This window comes from Crocuta crocuta, unplaced genomic scaffold, assembly GCF_008692635.1.
Source record: "Crocuta crocuta isolate KB4526 unplaced genomic scaffold, BGI_CrCroc_1.0 scaffold129, whole genome shotgun sequence".
NCBI lineage: Eukaryota > Metazoa > Chordata > Mammalia > Carnivora > Hyaenidae > Crocuta > Crocuta crocuta.
Window position 1 is genome coordinate 247,068 of NW_027551571.1, and position 7,463 is coordinate 254,530.

The window sequence follows — 7,463 nt, forward strand, 5'->3', positions numbered from 1 at the left end:
GGGCCCCAGGTTGAGAAGCAGTGATGACCTTCCCAGAGGACGAGGGGGTCTTGCTCGCAGCCAGACCAGAAGAGTCAGGGGCAGCCAGGGGCCCACGTGGCAAAGCCATGTGGACAAGACACCCCTTTCCACCAGAAAATTCTCCCCACAAAACCCCATGGCTAGAATAGGAGTGAACTTTTTTTTTTAACTCAGATGGCTTTTTCCCACGTTTTTAGACAGAATATTCTTACGTGAAATGTTACAGGTGCCCCCAATACATAGTGAGACAGATGACATTGCAGGTGACTGAGTTGTACTGTGCGCGGGAGGGGGGCGGGGGGCACCCGGAGCTTTGTGCATGATGGCCTGGAGAGTGTTCAGGGGCCCCCAGATGCCCAGGGTGCCCTGTTGTACAGCAGCCAAGTTCCTGTGACCCCACGTTACTGCTTGAGTTACTCTTTCTTGCACACCTAACAGCGGCCAGTATTTGAGGGGCAGGATGACCAGACTCCCTTCTACCTACTTCTGAAAGAAACTTGTACTTTGATCCATGCAGCAATCACACCTTTTAGGCAAAAACACCATCAGAGATGGGGAAGTCCTTACCAGTGAAGCTATCGCTCTCTGTATTTTGATCAGGTTCTGATTGTGCGGACTTGAGGAAGTCACATTTCTGAATCTTAGTTTGTCATATCTGCAAAATAATAATGATAATGCTGACTACATCAGGTTACTGAGAGAATGAAATGACGTAGTCAAGTTCAAGTTCTTAAGCTCTTAGTATCTTCTCTGGCCCACGATGAATACCCAGCAGAAGTTAGCCATTGCTATTATTATGTTAATGTTGAGATGATCCTGTTAGGGAACTGAATCCGCATTCCTGAATGTTCCCCAATCTTGGCCGAGTCCCCGGGAGCCATCCAGAATGAGTAGACCGAGCCCCACGGCTTCACAGAGAAACACAGGGGCCTCTGCTCGACGGCCCTCACTCTGACACACAGCTCAGAGGCTGACTTGGGTTCCCACCCTTCTTGCTGCCTGTCTCCATCTTCTGTAGAGCGCGGCCCCCACCTGGGCCTGCGCTGGGTCTCTGTCTTCCCAGGAACCTCCTCTTCCTGCTGGGTCTCCGCCCCTCTGCCAGCGCCCTGGGAGCAGGGAACGTGCTCAGGTCCACGGACACACCCCTCCACTGCTCGTCCTCCTCTCCACTCTGCGAGACAAGAAATTGGACCTGCCACGGACTCTGCTTTTCCCACGTCCCATTAATTCCTCACCGCGTGTCCTCTGGACCTCCCCTCGCAAGAATAGCCGCCTCCCCGTTGTTAAACTGAAGGGAGGATTTTCAGCTCTTATTTCACTGAATCCTCCAGCAATGTGAAAATATCGAGGTCTCTCCTGTTTGCCCAAAAAGCTCCTCTCCAGAATTCCTTGACACCAAATGCCCAGGTTTTCACCTTGGCCTGTGCTCAGGCTGCCGTAACAAAATACAGGAGGGGGGAGGGGCCGACACACAGGAGGCTTACCTTCCCCCAGCCCCAGAGGCCAGCGGTGGAGATCCAGGCGACGGGAGGGTGGTCCTCTTCCGGGGCCCCTGCCCTCGGCTTGCAGACCTCCGTCTTCTCCCGTGTCCTCACAAGGTCATTCTCTGTGGGTGCTTCTCACATGTCTCTCTGTGTGTCCAAATTTCCTTTTAGACTAGGACACACGTCAGACTGGATTAGGGCACACCTAATGGGCCTCATTTTAACTTAGTTACTGCATTAAAGGACCTACTTCTGAATACAGTCACATCCTCAGACATTGGGGCTTAGGGCTTCAGCACATGAACTTCGGGGGACCTTTAGCATTTTTTGTGAACCTCTGCCCCCTGCCTGCTGGCTCCCAGGACCCCACACTGGACTCCTGCCCCAGGCAGCTCCATCCCTGTCCACGAGGTCCATCACCATGTGCCCAAGCACACACTGGACACAGCTCAGCTCATGGCCGTCAACTCCACACTGTCAACACCAGCATGAACGTCTCTCAGTTTGTGTCTGCTCCTTGTCCTCGACTCCGCATCTCAGAGAATTTGTTATGTGTCGCCCATCTACCCATCCGATAAATACTTACAGCGCACTGTGTCTGAACTATCTTTACATTCCCAGAGCTTACGGTAGAATGACAATGTCAGGCTTTAATTACATAGCTCACGAACCAGTGGAGAATTTCATAAGCAGTAAGCATCAATACGGACAGATGTACAGACACATGGGAGCATGAGCCAGGGAGGTATGGCCGGTTTACAATGCATATGGAAGGTTCTAGTATTAGGATTAGTTTCAGTGCATTTAGTATGGTTTCATGATCCAGTGTTCACCTGAGGAAGGGACCTTGAGGGAAGATGAGGACTTAAATGGGCCCAGAGGGGAGAGGACAGGAGACACCCACGAGGAGCCTGGGGTGGGTACATGGGGAGAAGAGGGCCCAGAAGCGGGCAGAGGCCAGGCCAGGTAGGGCACGAGTGGACACGATGAGGGCGTGTGTGTGTGTGTGTGAAAATGAAGAGGAGCCACTGATGGGCTTTGAGGAGTGGGTGATGTCACAAGGCGCTCACATCAGGCGGTGAGTTCACCAGGCTCCGAGGGACATGACACAGGTCAAGTGGAGGAGGCACAGGTGAACGATGATGTCATCGTCGTGGTCCCGGCAAGCGGTAAGGTGGCTTCCACCAGAGCAGTGACGGGAATCTGTGGAGACGGACAGAAGCCGGGCGACACTGGGCATTGGAGCCACGCAGCTGGTGGTGCACTGGATGTGAGATGTAACAAAGAGAAAGTTGTCAAAGTGACTCTCAGCTTTCTGGTTCATCCACGTGGATGATCCGTGGTCCCTTCTGCGAGCAAAGGATGTTGGAAGAGGTGTGGGAAAGGGAGCTGGCCATGCACTTGAGACACACCATGGATGGCGGGGACGAGGTTGGGGGTGGAGATGTCAGGCAGTGAGGAAAGGCTACGTGGCAGTATTTTCAGCAGTGTGTGCAGGGAGCACGGAGCCAGGCCAGCTGAGGACGCAGATCCGAGCCCCGATAAATCTTGACACTTGAGGGCTCCACAGAGAATGCAGCACTCGAGGGGACTGTGAAGCCACGGCCGTGTTATGGGGTGAAGCAGGAGTCTGGAGTCCTAGAAGACAATAGAACGTGCTCCCCATTGTCTGCTGAGAACCCAGAGCTCCTTGCCCCCAAACAAGATGGAGGTCATTGTTTCTTTCGGCAGCGGCGGTCACTGGGCGTGACGGGGCAGACGCAGACTGGGGCACGTGGAGGAGGAAATGAAATGGACGAAGGCGCTGAAGCAAGCCTTTGAAGGAGGGCAGAGGACAGAAGGGAAGCTGACGGTGTGGGCTCACAGGAGGACACCTGTGTTCACGGGTGGGGTGGGGACACTGGACGGAGCAGAGGAGCAGATGTTACGGAACCCAACCGGCTCCTCCTCCCCCGTCCAGCTACTGAAGAGCTAAATCCCCATTGCCCCTCTTGCTGGAGGTGTGGGCAGCTGGGGGCTGCTACCCGGGCCCCCTCCAGGCACTGCCCCTGACTGAGGACAGCTGCCTCATCCAAACTCACCCGCCTTCTGTAGGGGCATCCTCATCGATGACATCACTGCAGGGCTACGAAATCCCAGTCCCTTCCCTCAGAGACCGTTGGAGGGGCCGTGGCAGGCTCCGGGGGGCTTGGCTGACGGGCTCTGTCCCAACTGCTCAGTGGCCCACATCTCCCCCCAGGTGCTCATCCGTATAGCGCTCCATCTCAAATCCTTTCCCAGAAAACCTGGCGTGTGGCACTTGAGGAGGACGCCCCTCTGTCAGGCACACTCTGATCCTCTGTCTTCTGTGTGTCCCGGCATAGCGTCCACCGCCTCCAGGAAGCCGACGTGATCGGTGCCCCTCCAACGCACCCCTTCAGCTCTTGTGCTCTAGCACTCACCCCTGACCAGATACGTGGAGCTTCGTTTATGGACCCAAGACACAAACTATTGCCTAAATGTGTGCCATTCCAGCACATGCACACGCTTTCTCCACACTCCCAATGACGTCACAAGCAGAGGGTCCTGCTGTCCCACTGTCCTCCATTCCCACCACGAGTCTTGTGTCAGGAGGAGCACTTTTGATCCATGATAGAAAAAAAAACAGTTTTGCAAATAATTTTATGAATGTGCCAACATGAAATGAAGAAAGATTGTTAACCTGCATGATAAAATCCAAGCTTTCTAATTCGAGATGTCTTCAAGTAAATGATCTAAGAGTGAAAGATAGAGCAATCAGTAAGCAATTAGGAATTTGTAAAATTGCTTTAATAATATGAGGAGCATCATAAACATCTCTCAGCCTGGGAGTATTGACCAATAATAATACAAATTAATGCTGGATAGACAAAGCTATGGATTCAGAAATGTTTATATTTTTTAAAAAGTTATTGCCAATGTTAGAGTAGATTATTATAACTACTATTTCCAGGAAAGTTACTTCCTCACTAGACAGAATCTATGTGTAAAATTTTCATCTTCTGAATTATCTGTCAGCTGAATTGCGAAGTGAATTTTGGAGGGCCGGAATTATCCTTACTTCTTCATGTCGTGTCTTCCAGGGCCTAGTGTACAGCTCAGCACATGTAGGTTCTCAATAAACACTGAGTGGATAGATGGGTTATAAATGGATGGAAAGATGACTTATGGATGAATAGATTAGTGGAAAGAAGGAAGGAAGGAGAAAGGAAGGAAGGGAGAAGGAAGGAAGGAAGGAAGGAAGGAAGGAGGGAAGGGGAGAATGATAGATTGATAGTTGGATGACTGGATGACTGACTGGCTGGTGAATAGAAGAATATGTATATGCATATGTGCCCTTATGTTTTGAAGAGTGATTGTCAAGATAAGTTCTCAATATCAGGTACGCACATTCAAATTAAATATGCACACCCTAGTGATTTTTTGGCAGAAAACTTACGAATATGGGCAGTTATGATTACTGTGGCATGCTAATACCTTGGCTAAAGGAAGCCACTCGCCTTGGATCACCTCCCATCTAAAATCAACCCAGTTGCCAGAACTTTTGGTTTATTTCTCCACTCATTCCTTCAACAAGCCATCATTGCACGCTTACAGTGAGTTTCACGTTGGAATAAGTAAGACCTGTCTCTGCACGCATGAAGATTTGACCCCTGCTGGAGGATGGGCTTCCGGAGCCTAACCTCCACAATGTGCCTGCTCCTTTGGTCACATCTTTGCTTTCCTTTTGCTTTTATCTTAGAGGTATAATTACCCTCCTTCACATAAGGATTGTGTGGCCTGCTGGCATTTTCCACCCCCGTGTCTATTATTGTAAAGCTTACTATGAATTATTATTATTTTTATTTTACCTACCCTTTACACAGAGCTTATTTTGTGCTAAATGCTTTGCCAGGTGCATTATGTACACGAACACATCCTCATAGCAGACAGGACGTTGTCTCCATAGCTCAGTGGTGAACGCTGGGACCCGAATAGATTAAGGACTTATAGAAAGACGTCGACAGACAGAGGGAGAGCTTGACTCCACAGAGCCTGATGCCAAGCCTGCAGTTTTAGAGGCTTCATTTTGTTTATCACCAACCAGGTGAAATTGACATTAAGTCGCCGGGAAGTTGGTGAGGAATTATTGGTCTTATAGTGTGAAGAGAGGAGCCGTAGGGACATAAACAAATAGATGCGACCCCTGACTTCAGGGAGCTCACACGGTGGGGGAGGGGGAGACGATCCCTTGCCAGGAGAAAATGTAGTCGATGTAGGAGCTTTTCTGCCAATTGACCGCCTTCTTGCAAGTCATTATTGGTGAGACCTGCTTTGTTAAACCCAGCTTCCGGAGCACGGCTGTGGGTGAGACACACAGAAGCAATGGGAGACACTGACAGTGATCCTGCTCAAGGGGCCTGTCATTTAATAGCAAAAACTATTTTTAAACAAACAAATGGCCGTAGGCTTTGTATTCTAGACAAAGATCCAGAGAAGATGAAGTGCTTGTGGCCCAGAAGGGCGCAATTACGGGGAGGGACAGTGCCTCGAAGCAGACGTGACCGCAGCAGCAGAGCTGAAGCCTCTTCTTCCCCGAATCTGAGCCGTCAAGTCTGGGGCTCAGGTGCCAGGCTTTGTTTGCTCTTTGGAGCACACTGGCCTGTGTTGTCACATCGGTCATTTGTCCCACATCCTGGCGAGGGGCCTGGGTACCAGGGTCACCGTTTCTGCGAACGAGTTCTGCCACCGCGGCCGCCCATCACAGACGGCCCCTCCCCGAGGCCGCGCACTGACCACAACGTGGGCAGGAGGGCACTGGTCCACGGCCCGCAGTGGGCGCTGGCACAGCCCAGTCTGTGGCAGGCGGGGGGAGTCTTCCGGAGCCGCACGCATGCCTCTCCCATCATCCGTGCCCGGGGGACGGCAGCGTGTGCTGGGGAGCTGCTGTGGCCTTGGCACGGAATGCCATGCGCGAGACCACTCTGCACGTGTTAGAGATCAGAAGAACCTGCGTCACCCTTGCCCTTGCTTGGCAACACCGTCTACCCAACAGTATCTTCAGTCGGTCGTCGGAGGCACAGACTTCACATCAGGCGGGCGGGTCCGAGTGGAAGCAATAAACACAGGTTTCTGTTTGTCCCGGAATTCCCGGCAACTCTGGGCTCTTGTTCCCGCGGCGCTTCCGTGGCCTCGAACAGCCGCACCCTCCCTGAGTGAGCCCCAGGCAGGCGTCCTGCTCTGTGGCGGCCCCTGTCCACGGCCCCAGACCCCTCAATCAGCCCTTTTCCAGGGTCGCCCCCATCCAGGGCCTCCCCAAGTTAGGCCAAGCCCGCCATGCGCGGTGAGAGTTCAGGGCACTTCGCCAGGAGCTGCCGCGGGGCCGGCTGGCCGGACGCCCTCCCTCCGAGGGCCCCTCCCCTCCGTGGGCCCCTCCCGGCTCCTCCTCCTGAGCGGCTCCTTCTGCACCGCCATCAAAATAGGTCATGTCCTGCGTCGGTTTCTATTTGCCTCCTGGAGCCCCATCTCTCTAGCCTCGAGACATTGTCTTCACTATCCTGCTTCTGCCCACCAGCCCTCGGTCCTGCAAAATTAGCATTCTCCAGACACATTAACCATCGCATTTAAGGTAACTTTCATCTGAGCCGAATGGGGACACAAACAGAATACCCACATAATTGCAGGTGATTATTCATTGCGGTCCCCTCCCACCCAAGGGTGAAGAGGCTGTGGTTTTGTAGCTTGAAGAGAAAACGTCAGTTCTGCTGCTGACCATGCACCTCGGTTTTCACATCTATTTTCAGGCAGTTTACCTCCCCGTGAGCAACCCCTTCTGGTCCTCAGGCACTTTATCTTCCCGGGGTTTCGTTCTGAATATAGTGCCTAGAGCCATTTGTTTGTTTAAAAATAGTTATTGCTATTAACGACAGGGTCTCATTCTTCACAAAGGCGGCCGCCCGG